This window comes from Oncorhynchus clarkii, chromosome 12 (genome assembly GCF_045791955.1).
Source record: "Oncorhynchus clarkii lewisi isolate Uvic-CL-2024 chromosome 12, UVic_Ocla_1.0, whole genome shotgun sequence".
Classification (NCBI taxonomy): Eukaryota; Metazoa; Chordata; class Actinopteri; order Salmoniformes; family Salmonidae; genus Oncorhynchus; species Oncorhynchus clarkii.
The window spans coordinates 34,728,271-34,755,148 of record NC_092158.1 but is presented as its reverse complement, the minus strand read 5'-3'; the positions used below and the strand labels follow the sequence as shown (position 1 = coordinate 34,755,148).

General features: G+C 40.4%; 1 pseudogene; it reads left to right on the top strand.

Annotated features, from left to right (window-relative positions):
- The window catches only part of LOC139423103 (vacuole membrane protein 1-like), a 97,445-nt pseudogene extending 76,129 nt beyond the window's left edge, over positions 1 to 21,316 (top strand).
- The last annotated feature ends 5,562 nt before the right edge of the window (positions 21,317 to 26,878 follow it).

The following is a 26,878-nucleotide window of genomic DNA, read 5'->3' as shown; positions in this document are numbered from 1 at the left end:
AACACTGTTCCTAGGCCGTCATTGAAAATAAGAATTTGTTCTTAACTGACTTGCCTGGTTAAATAAAGTTTTTTTTTTTATGTAGGTTCAGAACTTTTGTGAAACAGCACAGTTAAAAACATATGGCAAATAGAAAATAAAATTGGATGGTTTTCAGAAATAGATGGGAGGGGTTTAGGGTAGCGGTAGGATAGGATAGGAGTGAAAACAAACAAAAGATAACTATTGTAAAATAGATTGTATCCGTAAAATGTATATAGTATGTTTAAGTTGGAAGTAGAAGCCTAAGTGTTGTTGTTGATTAGTTTACTCCAATTAAGGGAAGGGGTTAGGGTTAGAGGAAAATAATAAAGAAAAATAAGACAAAAAACTCTATTTATTTAACACAGGAAAGTGTGGACCTGTACAGACACTGGAACAGTGTTGCAGTTAACACTCAGTATTTAATATTGTAACATTTCCTGTGTGTCATTGCTAGTCAATGCTAAATTAATTCCTTGGATTCTTTTTAACATAGCTTTTTATATGTATTAAATAACATTCTTTCAGTCATACAGCTTAGGTTTTCTCATGTCTGTTGGTTGCAGTCAGCAGTGCTGCTGTGGACTGTAGAAATATGGTAGAAATAGCTGTTACAAACTCATATAACAGTGTTGTCTGTAGAACATTCTTAAAACATATAAAACCATTTTTTAGGTTTTAGTGATGTTTAGACACAGGAATAGAAGATGGTACAGTGTCTTCAAAAAAGTATTCGTACCCCTTGACTTATTCCACAATTTGTTGTGCCTGAATTCAAAATTGCTTAAATCGATTTTTTTCTCACCCATCTACACAAAATATCTCATAATGACACAGTGAAAACATGTTTTTATTAATATTTGCAAAATGATTGCAAATGAAATACAAAAATACCTCATATACATAAGTATTCATACCCCTGAGTCAATACATGCTAGAGTCACCTTTGGCAGCGATTGCAGCTGTGAGTCTTTCTTGGTAAGTCTCTAAGTAATTTGCACACCTTGAATGTACGACATTTACACATTATTCTTCTTACAATTCTTCAAGCTCTGTCAAGTGGGTTGTATATCATTGCTAGACAGCCATTTTCAAGTCTTGACATAGATTTTCAGGCCAATTTAAGCCACTCAGGAATATTCACGGTCTTCTTGGTAAGCAACTCAAGTGTAGATTTGGTCTTGTGTTTTAGGTTATTGTCCAGCGGAACGGGGAATTTGACTCCAGCCATTTTAGCTTTTCATTTTTATAAACTTTTAAACATTTCTAAAAATGTTTGACATTCTAGAGTATTATATGTAGGCCAGTGACACAAAATCTCAATTGAATCCATTTTAAAATCAGGCTGTAACACAACATAATGTGGAAAAGTCAAGGGGTGTCAATACCTTCTGAAGGCACTGTGTCTGCTGATATCTCTGCTTTCACTATGGGTGTATCACAACAGTTTCTAACATTTATCTATGCACAGTTCATGAAAACAGACCCCCTGTGTCTCTTAGTAATTGATGAGGAAACAGCTCTTCCAGGCCCCAACGGTTTTCCTGTACAGCCAGTTATTATATAGTACAAGGGTCCTAACTTGACTGTTAACATTGTGACATGTTTTTTAACCTATAGTATTCATATTTTATAGTCTTCAGACAGATATACAGTTTCTGTCCATTTTTAACCCATTGTTTCTTTTTTACACAAACAAACAATAATGACTGTATTGCATCATTACAAATGCTGTGCTTACAAATCTTATTTTTAATTGTATTTTTTTTTTACAGTATATGTTAGAGCTTTTAAGTGGGTTGAAATAACAGTTAACTGACTTCTCAAGTTTTATTAAATCAAATTGATCTAGTTTATATATTTGAAATTCTCCTATTTTTTCATTGAACATTCTGAAATAAATCAAAGCCATATTTGTATTAGAATTTTATAGTTTAACGATTTAGCCATATTTACTCTCTTGCTCGCTGTTCCTCAGTTCCCTCGTTGTTTTATATTGTTTTGTTTCATCACCATTGTGTACAATTGAATTTCAAGAAGCTGACCACCATGTTTGCCTCAGAATGATAGAAGAGTGAAAGCATTAAGTCATGTAATTCCTTATTCGGTTATTGTGAATGAAGCGACCTTTGGACTTGTGGTGATTTCACTCTGACATGATATGAAGGTATTCATTTCCCTCTTCTTATTATTCAGTCAGGTTAGCCATTTATCGTAACTGCAAAGATACATATAGGTCAATGCCCTTTTAACCTCACATAGAGAAACATTAAGGAAAATGAAAGTGCTGGCAAAGAGCTGTTAGAAGCAAATGTTTCAACACATTGGACTATTCTCAACTTGTAAAGATGAATTTCTCTATTGCTCAGCCCGTTGGCCGTTGTTCTCATGTGAATGTATCAGAAAGATTTCATAAAAATCTTTTTGGCATTAAACAGCCTAATCTGTGTGGCTCAGACAGATAGTTTGGCCCAGGAGATTTGAGGATGTGCCCTTTTGATTTGAGTCCATCTGAACATCTGCTTAACAATAGGCCGGGGAAGGAACCTCTGGCACACAACTTAAAAATAACCATTATATACGCCTGTCACATGTCATAGCATGATGTTTAATGAGAGATCACTTCTCGCCAACAAAATCTATTCCCATCGATCATTTAGGTCATTTTGAAAACATATACCTAAACAATATTCTAAATGATTAAAAACACAAAAGTATATGTGGGTAAATTCTGTTTAGATTTCAAAATTGAAACACAATTGAAAGGAGATGTACTTGCTCCATACATCTGTAAGTAATGTATGTAGTACTACAACACATCTCAATAATTTTTTGATGGATTGTTAAACAATAATAGAAAGGTTTGATATGATGTGGTGGTCCTGATAAGACATGTAGCTACCCGTATATTATATTTGATGACTTAGGATGCCTCTTCATCAAAAGAGAGTACTTTTCCTTTCATGGTTGTCATGTTTGATCAGAATGTGCCCCTCTCGTTTCATTTAGCTTCTGATTGAACTCTTCTGATTTAAGTGGTGTTGGTGTGCCAGTAGGACGCACTCTTTCCTCTGGTCAAAAATAAATATCCCAATGCTCCAGGGCATTGATTGGGGACATTGCCCTGTGTAGGATGCCGACTTTCGGATGGGATGTTAAACGGGTATCCTGACCTTGTGTGGTCACTAAAGATCCCATTGCGCTTATTGTAAGAGTAGGGGTGTTAACCCCGGTGTCCTGGCAATTTTTTAATCTGTCCTTTATACCAGCATGGCCACCTAATCATCCCCAGCTTCCAATTGGCTCATTCATTCATCCACCCCCCCATAACTATTCTCCAGGTCGTTGCTGTAAATTAGAATGTGTTCTCAGTCAACTTACTTGGTAAAATAAGGGTAAAATAAAAAAATGCCAGCATTACACAACCATAAATACAGAAGCTTTCATCACATCCTATCCGTGTTTATTGTTGCCAAACCATTCATAAACAAATCACAGTGGATAGATCATGCTACTTCCTGTGTGAACTGATGTCCCACAGCTGCATGGCACACCAGACTCATCATAACACCCCCCCCCCCCCCCCCCCCCCCAACAAGTCTCAGTGATGACTCTTGTGGTGTAATCAGATAGCCAGCATGTTTTTTTTGTTACATTCCCCATTTACTTCCCTCTCCTATCTCTGATAAGAGACCAGTCAGTGTGGTTGGGATTCCAGAGACCCATTGGAGGAAACACACACACATCATTGTAAGTTCCTTACTAGAACTGGATAGATTGGTTGTTTTCCTGAGTTAAACATGGTAGATAAGCGTCAGTAATGAGAGCTCAGTGATTCCATATTAATTTCACCCCTAGCCCCAGCCTGAGGGATGATTGATGTCTCTAGTAGGGATGTGTGTTCAGGCTGTTTAGACTGGGGTGGTGATGAGATGGGCAGATTATGCGAGATGTTCAACACAACAGCCAGATCACATGTGGGAATGAAAAGGTTCTTGAGGATTTTATTGTCGGGTTTCAGGTGCCGATTCAGTGTCTGGAGGACTACAGCGTGGCTGGTCTAGGCCAGGGATTTCTAAAAGGTTTGAGTCGTTGTGGCTACGTCCTCCTCCCCGGTGGCTTGAGAAAGCTTACATGGTTCACCTTCACAGCAAAAATAAAACAACATTTAGGAACCATTGGTCCATGTTAGCTGTAGCTATACTTTACTTACATTTGTGTTTATCTTGAAAGCAGCAGAGGAACTCCCTGGTTGATAATCATTCATCTTGATTGAAGCCCATCTAATTACCACGGTCAATCAGCCACCGTAACACCGTAACATGTAGTGTATTGTAATTCAGTAATCCTTCAGATTGGGTGTCAATGGAGGGGACTACTGGTGAGAGGTCCATTGATATGCTGGGGGTGCTGTGGTGAAAATCCAGGCTGACTGGGGTCTCCCTGTGAATGACAGCGTGATGGAGAAGGGGGAACAGGGGTCCTCTCCATGAGAAAGCACTCATTTCCATGTGAGTCCATCGCTCAGTGTGGAGCACATTATCAGCACAATGCCCATGCAGATGGCCTTTCCTGCCCCCGAGACCAACTAACAATACATAGTAGGCTTAGCCCTGTGAGCCCTGCCCAGAGGGAGTGCTCAGAGGTTCGAGAGCGAGAGAGAGAGATGTGCCTGGGCTAATTGTGTTGGTATCAGTAACTGACCAGTTATAAAGATCTAACAGAGAATTATCCACATTTCCTCAGTAATTCAATCAGAATTTGACCAGATACTAAGTAATTGTTCCAAATGAAGGTGCATTTTAGGCCTAGGTGATGAGTTACATTTAGGTTCAATTTGATTCTTATGATGACTACTCACCTCTCACAAGACTCTATTTGCGAGGCCAAAATCAAATCAAAGTTAAATGAATAGCTTTGAGTGGAACCCCTTCATGTTTATTCCAGGGTTAATAGATTACATCACGGAATGTACCTCACTGGTCCTATAAATAGCCAGAGCCTCCTTAAGAAATATGAGCAAATTCTTCCTATTAATGCATTCTGTAGGGAGGGTGGGGGTTGTTTGAGGGTTTTGGATAGGGCTGGGTGGTGGGGGGAGGGCCGACAGGGCAGACCACAGGATTTTCCCCCTTACGTTGTTAGTTGTTAGTCACTGGCTACTGAGAATGAAGGCTGGGAAGGACGGGTCACCTAAGAAAGCCCTCACAAAGATGGCATTGATCAAGCCAATGGCCGGCCAGGCCAGCTCTCTCTAGGAGAAACACAGGCAGATCCCTCATTTAGGAGGACATGAGAGAGGGAGTGAGGGATGGCGGGCCAGATTGGCGGTGACGGTTTTTATAACGGCGTCGTTAAGTTTAATGCAAGTCATAGCGGGGAGCCCGTTTTCTCATCTCCCCTCATTATGATTACGTGTCTTGGCTCTCCTCAAATTACAGATTTCTCTCAATCGGACCTCAGAAAATAATATGACTTATTAAGTGGAAGTTATTAGGTGATATTTTTTATTTATTTAATTTGTGTTTAACCTGCAAAGACCTTCGTGGCTAGAAAACCACTATTGTGAGAGGTATGGTACAGGTGATACGTACAGTGTCTTAAGAAAGTTTTCATACCCCTTGACTTACTCCAAATTTTGTTGTTACAATTCAAAATGTATTAAATATTTTTTTTTTCTCACCCATCTAAGCACAATACCCCCTAATAAGTGAGATTTTTTTTGTTGATTTTTATTGTTAATTAGATACAGAAATATCTCATTTACATAAGTATTCACATCCATTGGTCAATACATGTTAGAATCACCTTTCATGGCGATTACAGAGGTGAGCCTTTCTGGGGAAGTCTCTAAGAGCCTTGCACACCTGAAAATTCTTCAAGCTCTGTTAAGTTGGTTGTTGAGCATTTCTAGAAAGCCATTTTTATGTATTGTCATAGATTTTTAAGCCTGTTTAATTTAAAACTTTAACTAGGCCACTCGGGAACATTTTAATGTCGTCCTGGTAAGCAACTCCAGTGTGTTTGTCCTTATGGTTTAGGTCTCCCAGTGTCTGGTGGAAAGCAGACTGAACCAGGTTTGTGCTTAGCTCCATTCCATTCATTTTTAATCCTGAAAAACTCCCCAGTCCTTAATGATTATAAGCAATCCATAACATGATGCAGCCACCACTATGCTTGAAAATATGGAGAGTGGTACTCCATAATATGTTGTATTGGATTTGCTTCATTCTCTCCGGCAACGGAGTTAGGAAGGACGCCTGTATTTTTGTAGTGACTGGGTGTATTGATACACCATCCAAAGTGTAATTAATAACTTCACCATGGTCAAACGGATATTCAATGTCTGTTTTTTTACATTTATTTTTAGCATGAGCTGGCACACATCCAGAGAAAACTAATGGCGAATGAACTGACTGCTATACAATTAAATAAAGAGAGTCAAACACACACTCTCTCTCTCTCTCTCTCTATAATATATATATATATAAAACTCCCAATAATTGAATGGGTAAAACTGGGTAAAACACAATTTTGGCATCACTGTGCCTTCTTCAGGGTAATGTCATGAATGCTTGAATCAGGTTATGTAGAGAAGCAATAGTGACAATGACAATGACAATAGTGAGGGGTGTGTACATAATTATTAGGTTGATTAAGTGAAACTGTTAATAAAAGACAATAGTGTCAGCATATTGCATATATTAGGCTATTGTTATCATATGGAAACATAATTAGATATTGTACATAATATTAGCATCAACATACATTATTGTTGAATTTAATTTCACATATATATTTAATAGTTTCCAATTTCATAACATTTTTTGTTACATGTAATCTTTTGGTTCAACCATCATGCATAATAAGCTTCTTTTTAAAATTCCGTCTAACATTTTAAATTCAGGCTGTAACACAGCAAAATGTGATAAAAGTCAAGAGATGGGGATACTTTCTGAAAGCACTGTGTAGCACATTGAGGGCCTCTGAAGGGCCACTGGTACACAGGGTTCTGTTCTCTGTGTTTATTTTATGGTACAGATGAATAAGAGTGGGGGAGATGGGGGTGAAGTAGGGGGTCAGATTAATACTCTGGGTCCGGTGTCGTGTGTCGGGCCCTTCGGTTTGGTGTGATCTCTTCGCATGACTTGCTACTTCCTGCTATATTCATCCCTGATTCATTTGTTTTCGTCTCCTGTTCCCTGCTAGGCCTAGACAACCCACCCGGCCATCAAAACTTGGCTTCATATGTTCATGTCCAAGCTGTGGAGCTACTCATCTATTTATGAATCAGTTTGTTTTATTCTGTGATGATTTTAGCCTTGTTGATGAATTCAGCCACAAACAACGGTTATGTTGTAGGCCTTGATATAACAGCACAATTCCTGTCTGATCTTAGTCAGCATCATGAGTGTTTTGTATAATGTAGCATCAGACTGTGGTCTGTTATGATGCTCAAGTCTGTATGATGCTGACTTCAGCACTTCTCCCCAGAGCTTGAAGACCAGTCATCAAAGAACAGTCCAGTCCAACTCTGATCCTCCTGAGTCCTGAGTCACAGGCCTGCTTTTACGGCTCTGCCTGTCCGTTTATAAGAACACGAAGCAGGGCAGGGCACAGCTCCAACTAAGGCCACTCATTCAACATTAACACAAACAAAGCAATTGTAAAAATGCCCATTCAGAACAATGGCAGCCAAGCTAATGAGTCAAAGGATGTGTTTTAGTAGGGGGTTGTGTGTAAATAGGGGTTATTTATAAAAACGTACCGTAAAACTGTTTTACATTTACTACCTGTTGTTCCCAACGGGTCATTTCCCCATACAAAGCGCCTAGACTAAATAACAACTATTGGCTCTCTTATACATATTTAACACCTTGAGGCAGACATCGGTGTTCAATTTGATTACATTAGATTTTTCTTATTTTTTTGACAAATGAATGGAAGAATCTGTTACTTGATTGTACTTGCATGTTATTTAGTAATTATTGATCATTCTTTGCATGCTTAGTCATTTTTCCCATTAGTCATCAACTAATGGTTTTAAATGTTTTATGTTTTGTTTATTTATATTGAGAATCTAAATGTAGTCACTGTTTTTCAATGTTTTCTGGTTTTGTTTGATTGACCATAAATACCTTTTCGCCTGAGGTAATAACAGTGGTTGTAAAGCACTTGTACTAGCAATAAAAAAAAAGCTATTTTGTAGTGAAAATAGCTAAAACTGTATTGTTGTGGCATTAGGAGGGGGAGGAAGTAGGTCTTGAACAGCACTTTCACTGGCTGTCTGTACGTTAGACAGTGTATGCACAACCTAGCCCTAGCCTCAAACCTGAAACTAACTATTACTGTGCACAAAATGTTGTCACTTGTTATTGTGTTATTTTTAGTGATGTAATGTAAGCACTACAGGGGAGGGAGAGGGGGGGCACACACCCCCATCCACATCGATGGGGCTGCAGTTGAAAAGGTTGGGTCCCTCAAATCCTCAAAACGGTCTACATCTGCACCTTTGAGAGCATCTTGACTGACTGCATCACTGCTTGGTATGGCAACAGCACCTCGATCGCATGGCGCTACAGAGGGTGGTGCGGACAGCCCAGTACTTCACTGGGGCCGAGCTCCCTGCCATCCAGAATTTGATTTGATATTAGGCAGTGTGAATGGAAGGGCTGGTAAATCGTTAAAGACTCCAGCCACCCAAGCCATTAGACTGCTCTCCCTGCTTCCTTATGGCAAGTGGTGCCGGTGTATCAAGTCTGACACTGACAGCCTCAATAATAGTTTATATCCCCAAGCCATTAGACTGCTCTCCCTGCTTCCTTATGGCAAGTGGTGCCGGTGTATCAAGTCTGACACCGACAGCCTCAATAATAGTTTATATCCCCAAGCCATTAGACTGCTCTCCCTGCTTCCTTATGGCAAGTGGTGCCGGTGTATCAAGTCTGACACCGACAGCCTCAATAATAGTTTATATCCCCAAGCCATTAGACTGCTAAATAGCTAACAGAATGGCTACACATGCACACACATACACACAATCATCATTTACTCTGCTGCTACTCTGTTTATCACATATCCTGATGCCTAGTCACCTTACCCGTATACATACATGTATCTACATCTGTCACTCCAGTATCCCTGCACATTGTTAATGGTATTGGAACTGACTCTGTATAAAGCTTCTTACTTTCTTGTGTTCTTATTTTTATTTCTTGTGTGTTTTGGTTCTACCTTATGTTATTTTTAGTGCTACATTGAGTATGGTTACATGCACACACTAATGTGATAATTGTGGATAGTCAGATTAGTATAATAATTTGATTAAAACATTTACATGTTTTGCAAGAAGAGTGATTTCCCTAATAATCCTTTTTACATGGACACATATGAAATGAGGCTACTTCATGCCGCTCTGATAAATTCTTAAAATCGCCAATCAAAACAAACGTTCTACCACAGTGTCCATTTTGGGGAAACGTATTTGATTCTGAGTTGGGACATAAAGGTTGTATGTGAAAACGACTTCTAAGACACTTACATTCAGTTGTTCCGAACTCACTTCACTCGCACTAAAGAGGGAGGCTTGCTTGGCTGCTGCTAGCACATGCCCAGATCAAATGTGTTTATTTTATTGAACTTTTATCAAGTACACCACTGGAATGTCGTTTAAGGTGTTTACATGTCCTAATAATTTGAAAGATTGGTCAGAAAAACAGGTGTTTTAATCGGTGTATGCTTACTTCGATTTTGACCTTCCACCGATTAAAATAACCATAACCATAACTAGTAAGGCGTTTACATGCCCATTATATAATCTACCTACTGCAGTAATCAGTTTAATACCAAATTATTACTGTGCATGTACTCATTTATATTGATTACTGCATTGTTGCAGTCTGCAAGAAAGGCATTTCACTGTACTTGTGCATGTGACATAAATCTTGAAACTTAAAGTCGAACATACTGTACAGTATTTCACAGCGGAAGACTGTCTTGCTGCCTGTGGTTTTCTCCAGCTCCATAGTAACCTATGTGGTGACCTGTGTGTTGTCAAAGCAGACAATCAACAAGGTGAACATTATAGAAGCCGCACGTACAGTCACCCATTATTCACAGGATACTGAATAAGCCCCACATATTCAGCATTGTTCTGTCATAGATTTGTTACTTACATAATTGATTTGCTGACAGTGATACTGAAATGGTGTGGTGAGTTTGCCACAATAAATAAAGCATTGGTGATCACTAGGTTAGTAGTGTGGGCATCGATCAATGGTATAGGCCGGGCACCACAGGATGAAGAATGACTGGGCTCTGGTTCTAGCTTCCTCCCAGATCCCCTCCCGCTCTCCCCCCTTCCTCCTGGCCTCCCCTGGGTCCCAACACCTTATGTTGGGCAGCCTGGCCTGGCTAGTCCTGGCTGTCTCCATCCGCCTGTGACACAGTCAACCCTTCCACTCCCCACACCCTGTGTCTGGAAAGGCCAGCAGCACAGTCACTGAGTGAGACAGACCTCTCACCTCATCACACCTCCTCAGCCACTCACAGGCTAAGACCCAGGGGATTGTTGGGGACTGTTTTATAGGACTACATGCATGGCAGGTGACAGGAATAACAGAGTGCTATATATAATTGGTGCTCTTTGTTTCTCGGCAGTGGGCACCCCAGGGGGCAGGCAGTGTGTTTAGCTGACTGTCCCTCCCGGCAGACCCATGCTGATAAGTCATTTCCAAAAAAGAAATTATCTCATCCCTTCTTCCCTCCCTCCCTTCTTTCTTCTTTGTTTAAGGCTCCCTCCTTTTTGTGAACGTGTTTGAGTGTATGTCTGTGAGAGTGTGAGAGAGAATTTGTGTGTGTGTGTGTGTGTGTGTGTGTGTGTGTGTGTGTGTGTGTGTGTGTGTGCGTCACAGATGGCTGGGGAGCAGGCAGGGATGTGATAAACACCCTGGCTGGGTAGTACTAGGGGGATCTCCATCCAGGAGCGGGCTCCATGCCTCAGTGATGAAGTCATTGGGAAAGAGCCTGATTCAACTGGACCAGATCCGGCTGACAGAGTGAGACATGGAATCAGAGGGACACACACTCCCTACACACACGCTCTGTTTTTTTCCCACTGTATCTTTCACTGTAATTCAACTAATATATTACTTCTACTATCATTAACAGTATTTTATTTGACCACATAACAGCAATTATACTGTTTGTATTACAGTGTGAACAAAACAAACTAACTGTCTGAAAAAGTGATTTGAAACTTTACATTGAAAAACTTTAATTGGCCCATAAGTCAAATTAGATGGGCACCTTTTATGTGAATGGTTTAATCATTGATATTCAGAGGTGTGACAAAGACTTGCAGGTTTCAGTTTCTCAGGTCAGACAGACACAATGCCATTAACACTAAGCCTGAGTTTCTGGATGTAGGCCTATCTGGTTATACTGGCAGAAGTGTTATGTTTGATGTGAACTTGGGTTCTGATGGTCTTATGTTGTAACTAGTTGGATCTGGCCAGAGGTTAGCTACCTGAACTAGCTGTCATGTCCTGCCTATGAGTTGGAGGTGTGTGTATAGCTGTGTATGATCACGCCACTAGTGTTCATGTGTGCTTGTTTGAGAGTGAAAAAGTGTGAGAGATTTTGTGCTTGTGTGTATTTTTTATTAATTTTTTTATTTAACCTTTATTTAACTAGGCAAGTCAGTTAAGAACACATTCAAATTTACAATGTCGGCCTGGCAAAAGGTCTCCTGCAGGGACGGGGGCCTGGGATTTAAAAAAAAATTATACAATATAAATATATTACAAAACACACATCACAACAAGAGAGACAACACTACAAAAAGATATACCTAAGACAACAACATAGCATGGCAGCAACACATGACAACACAGCATGGTAGCAACACAACATAACAACAACATGGTAGCAGCACAAAACATGGTACAAATATTATTGGGCACAGTCAACAGCACAAAGGTCAAGAAGGTAGAGACAACATGTCTTTGTGTGCATATCTCTGTGTGTAAGAGAGCGAGAGAAAGTGTGTGTGTGTGTGCCCCTCTCCCTCAGAGGTGGCAACCTGAGCTGTGTGTGTGTGTGTGTGTGTATGTGTGTGTGTGTAGGGCAGCTTCAGAAGAGGCCAGGGGTCATAGGTTACCTCTGACTCATGTTCTGTGGAATTTGGTCTCAAGGAAATGAAAAGAAAATAATGAGAAAAAAATATTTTTTCTTCCTCTCTGTAACGGCAGCAGGAAATAATAGCACATAACAAATCGGAATGTTAATGATGGTCACAAATTAACCCTTACATGTTTTGTCCTCTATGTAAGAGGAGGATGTGGTGGTGGTGGTTTGAGGAAGGAAGCCAGTCTGATTTCCCTTCAAAACCCCCCATCTATATCCTTGTGAGATCTTAAGAACACGGTTCAGCACTTGAGCAATTCACACCTCCCTGGCAATTTATCAATGAGCTGCTTTCCTCCTTGTTGTGACTTAGCCATGAGTAGGCAGACAGACCTTTTTCTCAGCTAGACTGGGCACTCAAAACACTGACAGCGGCTATCTGATTTGGCACTACTTGTTTCATACAGGCAGACATCTATATCATGATGCATTATGTGCTAATCATTTCCATTCATCTAAGCGGGACCTCGGCCCTACCGCTTACTTGTCAGCATGTGGACATGTAGGAGTAGTCCCCAGGTCTGCTGGCAGGGCTTCAGTCACAGCCTCTCGTCTCCTCCATCATTAGACAGAACACTGTTGATTTGACCGGTTGACCATCAGCGTCTGGAATATGAAGTGCTTTTTGTGTTGTTGAGGTTTTTTCAGTCATAACAAGCATTCATTGATTCATTGTGTGGGAGTAGAGTCAGTAGGCAACCTGGGAGAGAGAGTGTGTGTGTGTGTGAATGTGTTTTTGTATGTTCCAGTGTGTGTGTGATGATACCTCTACCTCTTGTGTATCTGAGTCAGTCCTCAGCTCCCTGTGATAGTGCAGTGAGCTCACAATGTGAGGAGAAATAAGATGCACCACCTGATTGATAAAGTCACCCCTTCCATGTATCTACGGTATGCATCCCACAGTTTATATCACTTCATAACATTAACAAGAGAGTAATAACAAATATCTGATCAAAAGTACATGTGCTATATATCAATGTAAAAAAAAAAAGTATCCACTCATTGTTTGCTGCAAAAGTGATCTGTTATTTTAGGTTAGTGATACATTACAAGTCATAAAGTCACACCCTGTGCCCTAGCTGGCGTCTGCTCCCACGTTCTGTCCACAAAGCTGCTTTAGCGGGGGCTCTGTAGTCCAAACATACCACCTTATCTGGTCAATATGTTTGCTCTCAGTGTCGCCTATTGATTAAATCTAACCTTAAGTTTTCTCATAAAAACAACCTTGGTTTATTTGTCTAAAATAAGTATTTAGCTAACTTTTGATCCCATATGATTGGCCTTAATAATGAATTTAGACCTATAGGTTATTGTATTTTATTGAACCTTTATTTAACTATCTTCAGTTTGATTATTTTTGTTTGATGTATTGATTTAGACACTGGTATATTGTGAGTCACTGAATGACGACCCGTCTGAAATAAAAAGTATTAGATTGAGGATTTTAACATTTTTTATGAATATCAAATGCTTAAGTTTCAATCGTTTAAATTATCACTGAATATTGTGATGGTATTTTAGGTGTTCAAAATTGATATCTTTTTAACCTGCGAATTATAATAGTTTTGTCTCCCATCGGAGACATTGCAATGTTTTTTCTCCCGTCGGATTGCATCATTTGATTCCTATTTTGACTCCCTTATTATGGTTCACTGAAAATATACTTAACTCATTCAATGTGAGAAATGGAATGTAGCATTCAATGTAGAATAGATTTAGAATGATCTATTCATCCGAATTGACAGAATTGATTCAAATCTATCATTTACATTTGTGATACGTTTTTGTTCAGTTGACTACAATTATGTTTGCTTGTCGTTATTTTAGGGAGAAATGTTATTTTGAAACCATTGACATTATTTTAGCTAGAATCCATAAACATCAATTATGACTGCTCTATTTAATATCCCTATTACGGAAACGAGATAAAAAGCCATGTTTCTCTTTAATAGGGAAATCTTGATTTTGTATTTGATTGTTTAGTTAATTCTAAAAGTGTCTAGGTTTTTCTTGTTTGCTTTAAATTCTTTCTTTAGTTATTAAATTCACATATATGTATATTTCTCCACCCACTCACACTATTAGACCCACACTGTAGGTGAATAGTAAATATATTGATGTTCTAGTATTGTAAACCACATGATTTCAACAAACATGGTGGTTACTAGGTTTGTTCAGTAGCTGTTGAGCAAATAGCAGGAATTTAAAGTTGACTGAATAACACTATTTTATTTGGATTTTAACTAAATACAGCTACTCCCACTCTCCCTCTTATGATTAACGAGCCACCAAACTCAGGACGTGATGACAAAAAGAATTGAAGAGAAAACATTTCATTTAAAAACTCACAGAGAGTAAATCTACTACAACAATGACCAGTCATCACAGTTTAAAAAAAAATGTTTTACATCACAAGCATTTTAATGCATGCCTTCAGAAATCATACTTTTTCCAGATTCTACATACTCACATTCTCACTGGTCCTCAACCCTGCACCTTAGAGGCTGCTGCCCTCTGTACATATACATTGAATCACTGGTCACTTTAACAATATTAACGTACTGTTTCACTCGTTTCATATGTATATACTGTGTTCTAGTCAATGCCACCCTATTCAACTATTGCTGTATATATACTATTCTATACTATGTATACTACAGATAGATATACAACATTTTCTATCCACATGCTGTCCATAATGTATATATATCCCGCAATAACATCTGCAAAATATGTGTATGCAACCAATAAAATGTGATTTGATTTTAATGTAACTTTTTAAATTCCTCTTCAACAAAAATACATTACAATCACTGTCTGAGCTTCTTACAAAAATACAGCACAAAATAAGGTTTTTAAAATACTCACAGGTATATAAAACAAAGCAAGATTAGAAGAAACATCTAAGTCCAGAAGGTTCACAAAGCATTGGTCTATAGAAAGTTCTAGAAAGTTTGAGAGAGTTCCAAAAGCTCAAGACAGGCAGATGTATGTACATAAGGACACACAGATACAGCCCTAAGGTATTAAAAGCATGTTTATGACTGTTAGGTTTGAGTTTCTGTCTACTTGTTGAGTGTTTGCGCTGGGTTCATGACTCACTATTGCTCATCGTACAGGGCATGAATTGAGCCCGCTATTTCTCAAACCCTGACTTTCTCTCTTTGTTCTTGTCAGTTAGTTTTTAGTCAGTTGGAAATTGAATCTCATTTGATTTTGGAATGTATTTGTTTGTCTTTGAGTTACGTTATTACTAGGATTGTTGTACTAGTTAGCATTTTGGAAGCAGTTTGGTTTCTAGGTGTGTAAAAGATGTTTGGGATTAAAGAATTTGAAGGATGAATGGGGTAAGGGACTAAACTTTAATCCACTCATCTTCCTCAGTTGGTCTTTAGATCCTTATTTGAATCTTATTTTGGGTGTTCTTTATTGTGTCAGTTGAGCATGATCCATCTCTAGGCTTCTCTTTGTGATTTGCAGCCTTTTTTCTGTCCATTCCCGATGAGGATGTCGGTAACTCTGTGTTTGGTTAAAGATTAAAAGAAACGTAACTGTTGTAAACTCATGCAAACGCTGAAGCTGATACAACTTGTTTTCTTACACAATTAGAGGGAAGGTGTGTGTGCGCGTGAGCGTGTGTGTGTATGTGAGAGAACACACGGACATGTGTGTGTTCAGCATGTAGGGAATTACTGTAGTTTGAAAGACAAAGTAAGTTATCAGTCCTGGTATATGACCATGCCCTGCCTTTTGTGAACATACGGTTTGTGCTTTGAGTTGTGTTTTGGAACATACCACCCCCACCCGCCATTACAGAAGGAGTCGGAATGCTTTTAACAATGGTGGTAAAGGGATATAATTGACAGTGTTCTGCCACCAAAGAGTATAAGTGAAGGTCTTTAGTATGTATTTGTTCAGTGATTAATCACTAACTCCTGACTAGGGATGGGCCATTCTCTGTTCCAGAGCATTGTCTCTCTCTTTATCTCTCTCTCTCTCTCTCTCTCTTACTCTATCTCTCTCTCTCTCTCTCTCTCTCTCTCTCTCTCTCTCTCTCTCTCTCTCTCTCTCTCTCTCTCTTCCTTTCTTCTTTGTGTGTGTGTGAGGTGGGGTGGGTTGGGGTGGGGGTGGGTGGGGCAGTGTGCTTGTAGTTGGTGGCTGAATCTTGTAAAGGGTTTTCCTAATATGGGCTGTCTTACTGAGCCTTCTCCTCCTATGGCTGGTAGAGGGCAGGGCCTTCCCCCTCTCTCAGCCAGTGATGACACAGGCACGACTCACTTCCTCATTAATTGGCTGAAACCAGTTCTTACAGGAACCGCCGGTGATAAATGTGAGAGTTCTGAGAAGTCATTCATTTCTACTCGCTAGCTGCAGCCAAGAGGAGAGGAGCAGTGCAGCGGAGTTGAACGGGTTCACGGATGTGTGGGTGCCGGAGCCGCAGTGTGTGTGTCTGTGGATTTAGAGGACAAGCCAACTTTTTCCCCTTTCTTTTCTCTCTTTACAAAAAAAACAAAAAACAAGCTAAAGTGCGTAGGATATGTAGCTCTCAGTACATCCTGTACTTTTCAGTGTTTAATTTTTTTTGGTCTTTTCTGAATTCCTGTCTGTGGGGATGAGCTGTTTGAGACCGCAGTCTCTCTCTCGCGCGCACACTCTGTGTGGAAGGATGGAAGCAAGGAGGGAGGGGGAAGCAACACTGTACAGGAGGCAGTGCAGCATGTCTCCCTTTGTTGCTGCCCTTGGCCTGGTGGTGAGTAACAATAATGTGACGTGCTCTGCCCCCTCCCCTCTCTCTCTCTTTTTTCCCCTCCCTCTCTCCCTCTCTTTTTCCCTCAATTTGTTGGCTGTGTGGCAGTGCTATCCCAGGGCTGGGCGCCTCTCTACAGAAGCCCTTCAGGGAGTACTTGGAGGCCCAGAGGGCCAAGATGCACGGGAGAGGGGACCCCAGCCGTAAGTACCTCATCCTCTACTGTACTCTACCACCTCCCTCATGGAGGGGCCTTTCTCTGAAGAATGTGTTTCCCTTGCTGTTTTCTTTTATTCTTTCCACTTTTCTTTGTTTTCTCACTCTCTCTCTTTCTCTCATTAATTTTCCATTTCAAATGTGCTTTCCTTTTAATCCCTTTTTCTTCTCTCTTTTTTCAATCTTTTATTTTCTCCGATTTGTCATCCTTCCATCTCTCCCTGACTGTCTTTCTTCTACAGTAGTGGGATGAATATCAACAGTGCAGATGATACCGTAGTCCAGCAGTAGTAATGTAATAGTACTGTGCCTCAGGCAGCGTTTAGAGTGACAGGGAGCGGGTTCGCTGGGTGCACGGCGGGCTGGGCAGGCTTAGGGGGGGCTAAGAGGGGCTGAGGGAGAGGGGGCCAGTGTAGGGTCTGGCTGTAGCTCTGGTAGTAGTGTTACCGCTGTTATCACTTAACAGTGTTAGCAGTAGGTATGCTGAGTCATGCTCAGTCTGAGTGGATGGAAGGGTGTGTGTGAGTGGTCAGTCACTCCCCCGTGTCACAGAGTGCCCTGCCTGAACCCATTGCTAGCGCTGACTGGGGACCAGAGACCGGGGCGGGGTCCCCCCAGCCCTGCCAATGACAATCCATCAAAAAAAGCAGTCTGGAACAGAACGAGTCAGTTGTAGCTGGAGCCATATCTCTTTGAAAGCTTTTTTCATTTTCTCTCCTTCCCTTTCTTTCTCTGTCTCTCGCTCTTGGTCGCTGTCTCCCTCTCTCAAAGTGATTCATTGAAAACGTTTTTATATTTTTCCCTCCTCCGAAGCTAGTGAGAGAGAGAAAAAAAGGAAAAGAGAGACTGAGTTGCACAACGAGAGATTAAGGCTGTTTCTAGAACAATGTTCCTTTTTTCTTGTAACTTGAACCTCCTGCAGTTATAGGAGAAAAGAGGTCATTTAACTTTGGGAGAGTGAGGCTGCCAGTTGGGGTCACTAGGGGTGAGGGAGGAGGTTGGCGGGTTCGCTTTTTACTACCACTGATCTCGGTCCTGCACATGGATGGATGTGGGAGCGGATCCCATCCCACACAGATAGAACATAGGTTCTACTTTAGCATCAGGGACCAAAGACAAGGGAGGTAGACTCCATAGAAATCAGGGTCTCGCCCTTCTATTTCTGTTCTGTTCCTCGTAGGACGAACTGGCTGTTGTGGGTCTTTGAGAAGGTGATCGTGGTCATGGTTTGTTTCTTTGTCTGCTCCATCGTCAACTCCACAGCCCAGAGCTATGCCAAGCGCCAGCAGCAGCAGAAGTACAATGAGGGCAAAAGCAAGTGAAGGCGACACTAAGAGGAGAGCAGCTAGCCTAGCATACATTCTGGGCTCTCGCTCAAATAATCCCCAGCACAAACTTTCTGCTTCTTCCTAATTTTTTCGCTCTTTACCAATAATCTCCAATGAGACACAAACCGTCATAATCCCAATTATGGGCGTCCATGTTATCGATTGATGGACATCCACCATGTGAAGTAACCGTTTTCTTTGTTTCTGTAGTGGTAATGAAGTTTATCCGTTTACCTTGAACTTGGACTTAATTTATTTGTTTGCCAGGCTTTTTTATAGAGATGATGGCTCATAGTTTTTGGTTTCCTTGAGTGGTTGTTCACTATAAGGTAGGTGTTGGCAATTTGGTGTGGTGTTGTATGGATAGGACATCCATTTCATTGAGCAGCTCTACGGTGACTGTGTGTGGGTGGGTGAGCAGCTCTGCGAGGCCTTAAGTATTCTTGGGTCCAGCTTCCAGTACTACAACTAATGGTCTTATCATAGAGCCACTTTATTTACGGGATTATGTTTGGCTTGGACGGGTTTTATTTTTTAATTTACATTTTTTGGGCTGGATGGGTTTTATTTGACTAAGGTTATATATTACTTAAGTTCCCCGAGGCCTAATCATTTTTTCCCAGTTAATTTATTAGGAGTTGTTATTTTCGTTGTTTTTTTTCAACTGTTGTGGCATTATGGTAATACAAGGTTATGAACATTAAATGGATTCCTTGTTAATAATCTTATGAATCAGTTTTTCCAAATTCTACTTCTACAAATCTGCCGTAGATAGATCTCAATCGATCAAAATGGGGAGTTAAAGAACCCGATGTGTATCTGTAGGCCTTCATACGTACTGCTATTGATGTAATTTGTACGCTTTAAAATTCCAGAGTGATCACCTTTGGCTCAGACATGATAAATTATCCATGAATCAATCTGCTGGTCCCTTTGTCTGGAGTTATTGTTCTACTTCCAATAAGAGAGCACATGAGTCAGACCCAGGGCTCCTCAACCAACCAGATGCACTGATGGATTGAATTAGATCTCAGTGTGTGCAACTTTTGTTACTCTTCCTTATTGAGCCTTTCATTCGGATCCCAAGTTGTGTTTGGTGGTATCTGTTTAGTTCATAAGATCATTTAGGGGATTATAAGATATTTTGTGCCTGGTTTGAAGCTTGTGGTAAGTGTTCCCTTTGTCTTCAGTGCCTGTAAAGCTTGGACGCTCTGCAAGCTCATGTTCACCATTACTCTGGAAGGAAGGAGGAAAGGAAGGGCAGCACTTAAAAAATGATGTTATGCCATCAATGTTTATTTTTTATGTATCTTAAGCTCGTTGGATAACGTCAGCTGGTTCGTGATCCAAGATTCCTCTTTTTCTTAATTGCTTGTGAAATGTTTTTTTTTCTTCTATTTTTTCTGCTCCGTTGCCCTGGTATGTTGGTTTGGGAGCTCCGGGCAGGCAGGCAGGGTGGGGAAAGGGAGCAAGCAGAGAGAGAGATCGAGTGCAGTGAAAAGCTTCTGTGGCATTACCTCGAGTGAACCCTCTTAGGAACTCGCTGCACTGCCCCAGTGACAGAGCCAGGAGACAAATCAGTCGAGTAGATTCAAAACAGAGGGGCACTGTTGAACGCACAGAGCCTACCTCCCTGCGCTCTGCTGCAGCTCTGCTAATCACACTATTCAAATACAGCCTCTCTCTCTCAGGGTAAGTAATGAAAGGATTTTTTTCCTGTTCTTTCTTCGTGTTGCGTGTGTGTCTTAGGCATGTCCGTCACACTCTCGGCCTGTCTGATAGCTTATCAGACTGGTGTTGGCTGTTACATTGCAAGGCGACAACAGTCTGTAGGCTGTCTGACATTTCGGGCTCTTTCATCTGACCAGCATCCTGTTTTCTCCTTGTCCGTCTGGTGGTGTTGTCATTGCTGAAGCATCAGTTCCCATTTTGAGCTGCGTGTTCTGATGTTATAGTTTCTCTGTTAGCCCCTCTGTTTGTAAAATGATGTTTGAGACACAAGTCTGTTGTTTATTTACTCTTCTATCGATGTATTCTTTATTGACTTTGTTTAAAGTGGTTCTATCGCTATGTCTGTCTGTACATGAAAATGTATTGCCGTGAATGTGTCCCATTGGTGTATGTGTCTCCATTTTTTAACCAGTATCATTGCCTTCCAGTTAAAAGGGTGTGTGTTTCCGGGGTTTAGCTCAGCCCCTTGATTTCCAGAGAATCAGGAAAGCACACACCTTATTGCAAACATTCTATTGTGACATACAGCCAGTGTTTGCTCTGGTACACACAGTCCTCACCTCAGGTAGGTCCCCTTTACACTTTCCTCTTTTCTCTCACACACTTCTTTCCAGTTTCCACTATTGCTCAATAGCTGCATTTTTTTGTTGTCTAATGTTGCATTTTATTGGTACTGTTTTTCTTGTTTTTTGCTTCAGGGTTTGTATTTACAATTGTAGAAAAAGCTGAAATCATGGCTTGACCATTAGATGTTCTTTCTGTGGTCATAAATCCGCAGAGCCAAGATGACTTACCTTTTGAGAAATGACTTTTGTTTTTCTGGAATATGGGGGAAACTTTTTCCTGGTTATAAAAGCAACATCCTTGGATAACATTGGAATGGTCCCGCTGGCTCAGGGAGTATGTTTTCCTTGGCAGTTTCAGAACGTCCTGTTCCATAAGGGAGCCCCCTTTTTTGGTGTCTGTCTGTGTGTGTGTGTGTGTGTTTACGTTTATATGTGTAAATGTCTGTGTAATGGTGGGTGTCTGTTTTTCAATGTATGTATATACTGTTTTAGCTGTTTTCTCTTTTAATAAAGTGAACTGTATTAAAGTCGCTGGGTTTTGTTCATTATTTTTGAAATCATGTGATATGCAGTGACTATGACCACACAACCCAATAGTACTGACCCTAGAGTTCCACAGAGATATTCACATATCAGCCTTTGGGAGGGACAGGAAGGACATTGGCTCGTTTTCTCTCACATTTCATCCTCTTATGTTTCACATGTAATGGTTATCACATTACAGACTCTCACCCTTCAACATTTACATCATATTACTTTCAGATTGCAAATCAAGTAAGCCGTGCGAGGTTCAGTAACCAATGTGTTTGATAATGGTTTACGGAAAATGACTATTGGGTTACAGTTATGGATTATTTATGTCTGAATAAAGGACATTACCATCATATCATGTTTTTATAGATCCTGTAGAAGGCTCATCAGCCTTCATATGGGTTTAGACACCTAAATTAGTCCTAGGGTGGATCTAGATGTATAAGAAATTAGTTCAGTCTCCTCAAACATCTGCAGGTATGCTCTCTGTTTGACCATTTCTGTTTCTAATGGAGAAGACAACAGCAGGCAATTCACAGTACAGTAGTGAGTAGTTTTTTGTTCTGGGGACAGATATAGCCTATATGATGTCCCAGTAGTGATACAGGGCTCTCTGTATGAGAAGGACTGTACACAGAACAGCCAGCCACACCCAGACCAACACACAGACTCCCTTCCAGGGTTTATGATGATGGCAATGATAATGCTGAAAACCAACCAATATGTAATTATTGTATCTTGCCTGTCCAAACAGGCTTGGCTAGCGGTATTTAAATGACGAGGCCACTTTTGTTCTTTTTTTCCTATGAACCACCTCACTGCTCCCGAGTGGCGCCGTGGTCTGTTAACATTTTACTTTTTAAAAACATACTTGAAAAAAACTCAATAAGCAAACAGTTGTACTATTCTGTTCAGTTTTGAACCAGGCAGTTTATTTATTTGGGTTGTTGTCTATAAGTGCTCCTGAGTGGCGCAGTGGTCTAAGACACTGCATCTCAGTGCTTGAGGCGTCGCTACAGACACCCTGTTTCGAATCCAGACTGTATCACAACCAGCCGTGATTAGGAGTTCCGTAAGGCGACTCACAATTGGCCCAGCATCATCCGGATTTGGCCGGTGTAGGCCGTCATTGTAAATAAGAATTTGTTCATAATTGACTTGCCAATTTAAATAAAGGTTCAATTTAAATAAAAATTAAAAAATATATATTTATATATAACACCAGTACCAGTTTGGCTGGCTGCTGCTCATCTATCTGTTCATGTGTTGAGCATCTGGGAGCCTGCTGGTGGTTAGGCCTGAGACACACACACACACACTGAGTGCTCTCTCTTTCTGTGGGGGGCTTCTCCCCTCCCTTTCAACGCTAACCAGCGAGGCACGCCGGAATATCCCTGACTTCATTTACACTCCCACAACCCAATGAGCCCACATGTGGCTATCCACTTAACTCCACTCACACATAGTGTTGGATAATTTATTCTGGTGGTGGGATGGGTGGGCGTCTGGCTGATTAAGATATTCATGTGAATGTATACTTAGTTCCAGGGTGATGAACGTAGTGGTCTACTCCAACAGGCAGGTTTGGGCGGTGTCTATGATAGCAATTGTAAACGTCTGGATGAAGACCTACTGTTGGTCAGGGTTTGGTACAGTACAGTACCATTTCACATCTGAGTTCACCTCAGGAGCTTACAGGGGAATGACACCAGTCAGTGACTGAAAAACATGGCCTCTTTTTTCCTAAAGCACAGAAGAGAAAATGGCACAAGTCTCATCACTAATCAATTTATTCAAAAGAACAACAGAGTTTGTGCTGGGGTAGGAGCATGAAGTCCACATGACCATCATTGTAAATAAGAATTTGTTCTTAACTGACTTGCCTAGTTAAACAAAACATATAAAAAATGAAATGAGGGTCCTACAAGGGGAAGAGGAAGATGGGTCCTGAGTCTGAGGGTGCTGCTCTTACATCTCGGCAGCGCTGTGGTCTACCTATATGCTCAGTACCCACTTCATGTGTTAGTTAATTAGAAGTCATATGCGTTTCGGAAGCTGAGAACACAGATTGGGGGAATGAGTCGACACTGGTTTTGTTGGGCACTCATTGGACTGCAATTTGAAACAGGGTTGACCATTTAAATGTTAGTTTGCAACCACTGGCATGCCGAGACAGTAAAATGGACATGAATTGCTCATTTACCAAATCATTATCAGTGATTTGCATTTGTATGTCATTTTGGGTTAAAGTGAGAGATGAAAATCTTCACATGCTCCATTCTGCACAAACCGCATGCATTGATGCAAGTCACCAGTCTCTGTTTCTACTGAATATGCATGTGGGCTTAATTTCTGAGTAAGAAACCCACAACATTTGCCTCATCTGTTCCAAACTGACCATAGTAACGTTATTGGGTTCCTCTGAAAACACACACACACACACACACACACACACACACACACACACACACACACACACACACACACACACACATATCACTTCCAAACTGACCATTGTGTCCTTTCAGGCTCTTTCCTCTAAAATCACACATGCATGCAGGCTCGCACACAATAACCACTTCTGAACAGACCAAACTACAGACCGCTATGGCATGAATAATGCCCTTTATTGTGGTGTTACAGCCTACAGATATCTAACTAATCAACTGCTTCAAAAAGCATGTTTTCATGTTCTTGTAACTTTGTCCATCTGAGTGTGTAGCTATAGTGACACACTATTTTTGATAGATATGCTGTTTCAGAATGACTGTATAGATGTAGGATCTTAAGTTGATCACTCTTTGGTTGCTGAGAATATTCCTGCATAGGAGTAAATGCTAAATGTTAGTGTATTCGATGTTAAAAAAGGCTTCTAATGTTTGTAACTTCCAGAGGTGGGCCCAATTCACTATTATTCAAGTCACAAGCAAGTCTCAAGTCAAAAGGTCTGAGTCTCAAGTCAAAAGGTCAGAGTCTCAAGTCAAAAGGTTTGAGTCTCAAGTCAAAAGGTCAGAGTCTCAAGTCAAAAGGTCAGAGTCTCAAGTCAAAAGGTCAGAGTCTCAAGTCAAAAGGTTTGAGTCTCAAGTAGAACGGGTCACGACTCGAGTCAATTCCAAGTTGTGCATTCTAAGAGCAAGTCAAGTCAAAAGTTTTCAAGTCAAATCTCAAGTCAAGTAAAAACAATCTATACTCACAACGACTTGATCAGCTACAATTCTTTGTCTATTTATTGAGGCTACCAGACAGGCCTTTTCATTATTTTGTCTACCACATGTCTTTATTAGCCTATGGAATTGAAAAATAGGGACATGTAGCAGTCATAAGGGCATGACAGCTCAGAGTGTAGATTTATTTACAGGTCAAATCAAATCACATTTTATTTGTCACATGCTCCGAATATGTAGACCTTACAGTGAAATGCTTACTTACAAGCCCGTAACCAACAATGCAGTTTTTAGAAGAAAATTAAACTAAAAAAAGAAAAGAAATAAAAGTAACAAATAATTAAAGAGCAGCAGTAAAAAAACAATAGCGAGGCAATATACAGGGGGTACCGGTACAGAGTCAATGTGCGGGGGAAACCGGTTAGTCGAGGTAATTGGGGTAATATGTACATGTAGGCAGAGTTATTAAAGTGACAATGCATAGATAATAACAGAGAGTAGCATCCGCGAAAAAGAGGGGGGGCAATGCAAATGGATGTTCAGAAGTCTTATGGCTTGGGGGTAGATGCTGTTTAGAAGCCTCTTGGACCTAGACTTGGCGATCCAATGGTGAAAGCTCCATATAATACAAAATATACAAGTCGATTAACCAAATATAAATGGGCAAACGGACACTGGTAGCTGGCAAGACTGTACAGCTTCCCCTTGAGAAACCAAATCGAATCCATCAAACAAGAGCTCAAACGGGTAGGCCTACATAATATAAACACCCCGAGACCATACCTTTACCCAATTGGCAATTGCAACCATTAAACTGGTTCTACAACATAAAAGGTTATTTCCACATATATTGTTACATTGGTACATTCATCTTAATCAGACAATGATATTTCAACACCATGCATACAAGGAACAATCATGTTATCTTATTCAACGTTCTGACTCCAAAGCGTGGAGAGCAGGCCACGTAGCCTACTTCTATGCGTACTGAGGCGCATAGAAATAGGCACATAGAAATCCTGTTACGCACAACAAAAATGACAGACATACGATGTATGCCGAGTCCAAAACAACTGGAAAAAAATACTAGGTCAAATCATGACGTCAGTGATTTTCAGGTCAGAAAGTCGGAGCTCTCGAAAGAGGACCGAGTTCCCGAATTGGACCTCCGAGTTGGGTGACCGTTCAAATCAATTTTTCCCAGTCGGAGCTATTTTTTTCTCAGAGTTCCCAGTTGTTTTGAACGCAGCAACACAAACGGAATTCCGACATAACCCAGGAACGCGTCCATTTAATGAAATAAACAGAACTTCTACCTCTTCAGAACGTGCACTATAAAACTGTCGCCAACTCAGAGCAGTGTAAGAAATGGCTGGCTATAGAATTAAAATGTATCTTAGGCCTATCAAACATGAAATGTAAATGTCTACGCGTTGCAATAAACGGTACGGGGATGGAATTATGAAATGCTGTCAATTATTGTAGTATTACGTGGGAAATCGATTTGCCTCATAGAGCCTATGTATTTAAAGTGTGAAAGCAACAGCAAACATTTCAACAAGATAAAAAAAATCACTCGCTACTCCTATGGTGCGTCTTTGCCATAGTAATAATTAATTTTAACAAATTCCAAATCCAAGCTTTATAAGTCAATATACATTTCAAGCAATTGATACATACCAAAATACCTATGCTAGTAATTGTTGTCCCATTGCTGGTGAGCTTGCAAAGTAAACAGTTCATATTCTTGATCACCATTTTTTTGTAGTTGCATATTTGTTTATTATTGCAATCCCCTCTCTACGCTAGCTAGCTGTACAGCAAATCAGCAATCTGTTCGCTAGCTCATCTGATTTGTGTTGATTGACAGTTTGCTGGTCCAATCAGAGCGCTGAGTTAGCGTTTCACTAAAACTGTAGCAGTTTATTTTGCAAGGGTCTCTGGCTGTATGTAGAGTAATCCAGGAAGACTCTGTGCCACAAAATGAGTGACTAAACATTACAAAGTCATCAGTCCCAAGTCAAAGTCAAGTTATTTATTTTCTATCAAGTCAAGTCATCAAATGTTGTACTCAAATCAGACTCCAGTCCAAATCATGTGACTCGAGTCCACAACTCCTAAATGTTAGGCTTGATTTGTCATAATGAAAAATGTATCAACCCCTACAAAAAAAATTCCATTAATTATAACCCACATTTCCTGTTGCTGCAGGCTTATTTTCCTGCTGTAGCAAACTGGCTCAAATTAAGATCCTACATATGCAAGACTAAGGATATAAAGGCGCCGAAGAAGATGGCTGCCTTTCTTACGATCCCGTAACAAATTGTGCTATTGTGTATGTTTTTTCGCATTATTTGTAACTTATTTTGTACATAATGTTTCTGCCAC